Genomic DNA, 6,000 nt, shown 5'->3' with positions numbered 1-6,000 from the left:
GGCACATCAGTGGATACAGTTCACTTAGGCTTGTCAGAACAACAGGCAAACTGTCCTCCTTTGCTCCCTCTGTGCCTGTAACATAAGAAACTGTTAGCCAGGAAAATCCATTCTGCCTGGACATTTACTTTAAGTACATCAAGTAGATGAATTAAATGTAAATGAATAGAAAAGCTGTTCCAGGAATAAAGAGGTGCATGTGTCAGTCTTGCCTGAAGTTTTTGGACTATTTAATTCTGAATAGCCCAAACAATGCAGAATAAAGAAGGTCTTTGATCCCTATTTCTGGTTTACTCTTATGTTCCATCCATACCACACAGCTATGAGTGACTTGGCCAACAAAATACTTTCCCCCTCCCAGCCATGAGCGGGGTTCACACTGGGGACAGGAGAGCACCCCAGCTGACAACTTTGGGGATGAAGGGACTAAGCTCCTGGGAACAGAAAAAGTTGTCGCTCAATTGCCAGTGTATACAAAGCCTTACAGTGTCCATACACATAAGGCAAAACCTGCCATTTGAGACTGATCCAAAGCCAACTGAAGTCAAAGGGAATCCATTCCACTGGAATCAGTGAGCTTTGGGCCAAGCCCTTTCAGTCTAGATGGCTTATTTTACATTAAGGAAAACAGAGAAAAAGTATAAACAATCCTCCATGAGATCAAATGGAAAGTGTCTCTTTAGCTAGCAGATCCTCCAGTGTGACTTGAATCAGTGCCCTGCCCTCTGAAAAGTCAGCAGAACTGGTTGAAAACTTAAATATTTCATGACTTTCTTAACTGTTAGTTGATTTAATTTTGCAAGGCATGAAAATGACCTGTTTTCCTCAATGTTGATAATATCAAGTATTTTTTTTAAAAAAAAAGAAGCTTTGAAAAAGACTAAACAGCAGTCATGTACCACTTTAAAAACTAACAAAATAATTTATTAGGTGATGAGCTTTCATGGGGTAGACGTATTTCTTCAGATCTGCCCCACAAAAGCTCATCATCTGATAAATTAGTTTGTTAATCTTTAAAATGCTGCAGGACTGCTTTTTTGTTTTGTTAGGATACAGACTAACACAGCTACCTCTCTGTCACTATTGAAAAAAACGATACATTTCCTGATCAAATAAGTGTTTTAGTTTTTAAAAAATGCAACCTTTTCTACAGGTCATGAAGGCAAATATCTTACCTTAAAGGGTCAGAAGGGCAAAAACAAAACTGTAGCTGCATACCTGGGGACTGGGCATGGGAGTCAAATATGTAGAAGACATGCCTCCACCAACCAAACTACCCCTTGAAGCTCAGTACTGAGATTCACTCCTACAAAATGACCCACGAGAATTGTTTAAATTAACTTTTTATTTGTCTATATTAAAGTCTAGAAATCTGTAGCTCACAAAGCCACTGACTCCTTAGCCTGCTCGTTTTAACAGAAGGCGGCTGTGGAGTAAGAATTTTTAAAGACATAAATTGTTAAGAAAAATAAACATAAGACTGTACCGCTCATCCCTGGTTCCACTGCATGTGGACTTCCCCACTGAGGAAACAGGTAATGCGCCCCTCTTAGTTTAAGGGATGCATTTTGTGCTAAGCCTGGAGGAAATGTAAGGCAACCTCATGCCAGCACACAAATCCATCCCTGATGTTTCCTTTGTTGATGTAATAATGGGCTTTGCAGAGCATCATCACTAGTCAGCACTCATAGTGAGACAGGGAGAAAACAGCTTGAATGGCTGCTCCTAGTACCTCCCCATGCTGCAAACAGAAGGGACAGAGAAAATGGGAACAGCATCCCCTGTCGTCAAGATCAAAAGCTTTGAAAAATAAGAGCAAATAAATTCACCATTTTCTTGTGCTTTCTCTGCTAATGATTTTCGGGGTCCTGCTTGTGACTAAGGAACACAGTACACTTATAATGGTCAATTCCTTTTTTAGAGCCGTGCAGGGAGTCCTTGTTACAAGTCCAGGTTATGTTCCTAAATAATGCAACTTATAGTGAAATGACTTACAAAGGGGAATTAATATCCATAAGGAATAATGTGATTAGCTTGAGATACTTTCCTCCCTTGAACTCAGCATGCAGCCTGCCCCTGCGAGTGCTACACCTGCGTGCCCAGAGGGCGCTGCACATGGCTGCGTCTCTTCAACTGCACGCAGCCTGCCCCTACCTCCAGCAGCCACACTACGGTACAGTACAGTACCTGTACAGGGTGTACCTCTCTTATCTGGCAAACTCAGGACCTGACCTGAGCCGGATAAGAGAGTTTTCTGAATGAGGGAAAGTCATCTTCCCGTGTCTCCCCCCAGCTGGCTCCTGATTGATCCTAGGTCCCAGCTGGGTCCCAGCTTCTGGCTGCTCCTGGGTCCTAGCAGCTACTGTCCACTGTGGCTTCCCACCACCCACAGATCCAGGCAGCCTGAAGCTGTTCACAGCTGCTGGCCTGGCTTCCTGTGGCTCCCTGCTAGTCTCACTGCCACTGCCCCTGGCTATCTGCCGAATCCACCAACTCCTCCTTGCTCTCCGCAGCTCCCAGCTGTCCTCCCTCCCCCCGGCTTCCTACAGCTCACCCCCAGTTCCCCATGACTTCAGGGTCTGCTTCCAGGGCCCTTGCTCTACAGCGCCCGCCACCTGGCCACTCTAAACTCAGCTCCGTTCCTGGATTTTTCTCCCTTGGCCCCCAAATGATGTAAGTGCTGATCATTACGACATACAATGAATTTACTTTCATGCATTAATTAATGATGTATGTGTGAAACAACATCTAGCAAGACGTCTTATGATGAGGACCACAGAACAGAAAGTTTATATTAAATATTACTGGCACAAGTTTTCAAAGCCAGCCAGTATCAATCTGATATGTGCATGCAAATGGCATTAGAATAATGTTGCCTGTGTAGGTAACACCAAAAGGGGAGATGTCTCAGAGGCTCTGGGAAGTCTGCTGGAGATTTTGTAGTTTTACAAAGGCAGCACTCAGATGCTATAGCTTTGGGTGGCTGTGTAAACTCCTGAAATTATTTAGATCCAGTTAGGAGAAGGATTTCCAAGCACGTTGTTATGGCCAGCTTTGAAACTCATTTAATTTCTCATTTAATTGTTACAGTTGCCAAACTTGTCAAGCTTAGAGGCTTCCATACTCACTGTAAACTCTGACACACGCCAAGAGCTGCACTGTCAGCTAGTCAGGCTCTAAAGGGAGATACCTAATGTGTCTGAAAGTCATGTAGAAATGTACAGCACCATATAAATGTTGTAACTTGAGTCTTGGTGTGGTCATGCCAACAGGCAAACCATACAGACACTGAAGAGCACAAAATGGCCATTTGTGTGTGTGAGTCCTGTTTGCATATTTCTCATTAAAAGCCCTCAGTCAGGGTTGTGCCAATGTAAATATGCACCGAGGCTATGTCTACACTACAGCAATCTGTCGACAGAAGTTACCGTCTTAAGATAGTTTCTGAAAAAACTGCTGTTGCCAAATCACTGCCACACACAAAAGCAGGTCGTTCTGTTGATTGGCTCTGTTGACAGAGAGCAGCTGGACTACCTGGCCACTCTCTCAACAGAATGGCTCTGTTGACAGACAGGGCTTCCAGGTCACTGGGCAGCCCTGTCTGCTGTGCTTCTGGTTGGCCAATCGAGCGTTCAACAGAGCCCCTTCGAGCGTCCAACAGAGCCCCTCCAAGCGTCCACATGGCTGCATTGTTGACAGATTCTGTCAAGAAAGGCGTTCTGCCTTGGGGGAGGCAGAAGGCTGTGGAAAAAAGTGCTGAGTTCTGTTGACAGTATGTTGACAGGACGCATTTTTAGTGTGGACGCTCCCTGGCTTTTGTCAACAAAGTGTAGACATAGCCTGTGGGACGCTCTTCTCTGAAGAGTTTATGAACTAAGGTTATGTCTACATTTGGAGCTGAAGGGGAGGGATTCCCACTTCACAAAGACATACTCACGCTAGCTGCAGACAGTAAGCATGCTAAAAAAAAGTATACCTGTGGTATCATGGCTAGTTGCGAGCTGCTGCTCTGGCTAGCTGCACCAAGTATGAATTCAGCTGCATTCTGTTGGTACCTAATCAATGTGTCCAGCCTGTGCCACCATTGACTATGATACAGCTGCTACACTACTGTTTTTAGTGTGCTGGCTTAATGAGGACCTGCATGCTTATGTCCAGTGGGGCTGGGAATTACATACACCTCACCTCTAATTACAGATGAGGTCTGAGTTGTGTGTGTACTGTAGTTGCTGATTTTGAAATCTATAGGCCAGATTATTTTATGAGAACTGCTGAAGGATGTAACATAACTGAATAAACAGACAATGCAATGGCACAGAGAAAAATTAAGCAATTTTACGTACCCCATGAATGTAATGAAATATGAAACTAGAACCCCCAAGTGGGTAATTAGTGCTAAATTCTCAGGAGAGACTATGTACACATTTACTGTCCCACGAGTATCCCGCCTCCGTAACACCCTCCCTGGACATGCATCTCTGCCCCACTGCTGCAGCCGCGGAGAGCCAGGGAGCGTGGCAGATTGGCAGGGAGTTGCCCACAGCCTGGGCATCCAGCCCTGTGTCTCCAAGAGCCCTAGGCTGCCCCATGCCTCGCCCCCCAGGGGCCTATCCCTCCTCGCAGCTTGCAGCAGGGCCTGGGGAAGCGACTCCTCCGCTCTCCTCGCAGCTGGGCTACCCCACAGCCAGTTCAGCTTGCAACCGCTCGGCTCTTCGGCCGTTCCCGGAGTCGCTCGGCAGGCACAGGGTGGGCGGAAGGAGGAGACCTGCCCTCTCGCTTGCCTCGAGGGGGGCGTGTCCGCAAGAAGGAGGCGGGGTTTGGGCTCTCCCAGGCCGCCCGCTCTCCAAGTTCACCTTCCCCCTCCCGCTGCCCTGTGGCGCGCGCCGCGGCTGGAATCCGCCTGTGTGCAGCTGCAACAGGTCGCGGGGGTGAGTGTGAGCCCAGCTGCAGGCGCAGCTCTCCCCTTCTCTTGCACGGAGGCCCCTGCCCTAGCTCGTCTCCTGAGGGCGCTTGCTCGGACGAGGCAGAGGTGAGAAAGGACGGCGTGCAGGAGGGATGCTGGGGAGGGAGAGCCCAGCCCCCAGCACCAGCTGATGGGCACAAGAAGTGTTTGCAGTGGGGGGGGGAAAGGGAGGAAGCGGCGAGTACCAGCTGGTTGGGACTCTTGTCTCTGGTTTGCAGCCTTCCCTGTGGCGTTGGGTGGCGGCAGGGGCAGTGCTTGTAAACAAATCTGAAGAAGTGGGTCTGTCCCACGAAAGCTCATCACCTAAGAAATCATTATGTTAGTTTTTAAAGTGCTACATGGCTGCTGTTCTGTTTTGTTAGAATACAGATTAACACGGCTACATCTCTTACTATTCTACCTAAGCAAGTTTTCCCCGGTTCTGCAAACTGCTCCATGTTGCATGACAAAGTAGGTCTGCTGTCCCGTGGAAATACTCGCACATGTAAATTTTTGCAGGAGTGGGGCTTAAAGCCATGTCTGCACTACCATTTATGTTGGCAAAATTTTATGCTGCTCATCAGTAAACACCCCCCAGTGACATACGTTTCACCATTGTAAGTGGCAGTGTGCACAGCACTATGTTGGTGGGAGAGCTTTTCCTGCTGACATAGAACGTACTGCTCATTAATTTTGTTATGTCCATGGGAGACCACATAAGTGATTGGTACACCTGTGTCACTATAAGCTAGCTAGTGTATGCATGGCTTAACCCCAGAGCATCCATTTACCTTTAACATAATGCAGTGTTGCACATTTAATTTTTCTATATTTTGAAAATGAACCAGAAGGAAGAATATTCCTGTGAATCAGTGGAAGATCCCCTTTTATTTAAATAACATTTCTAATAAAGGATCTGCTCTTGAATAACAATACATTAATTTGAACTCCAATTTTAACTTTCAAAAAGTAACAGACACTTCTTTAAGAAGCAAGCCCTAAATATGCTTTTAGGGCTACCCCAGGCTAAATACTGGGGATCTTTTGCATATGCCAAG

General features: G+C 46.5%; 1 protein-coding gene across 1 annotated transcript in view; it reads left to right on the top strand.

The window, feature by feature from the left end:
• The first annotated feature begins 4,897 nt into the window (after positions 1-4,897).
• The window catches only part of AFF1 (ALF transcription elongation factor 1), a 173,585-nt gene continuing 172,482 nt past the window's right edge, over positions 4,898-6,000 (top strand). Inside the window, exon 1 of the mRNA XM_074993661.1 lies at positions 4,898-5,029. The gene's annotated coding sequence lies outside the window, so the exon portion shown is untranslated. The remainder of the gene's footprint in view (positions 5,030-6,000) is intronic.

This window comes from Carettochelys insculpta, chromosome 4 (assembly GCF_033958435.1).
Source record: "Carettochelys insculpta isolate YL-2023 chromosome 4, ASM3395843v1, whole genome shotgun sequence".
NCBI lineage: Eukaryota > Metazoa > Chordata > Testudines > Carettochelyidae > Carettochelys > Carettochelys insculpta.
This window is presented reverse-complemented; position numbering and strand designations above follow the sequence as displayed.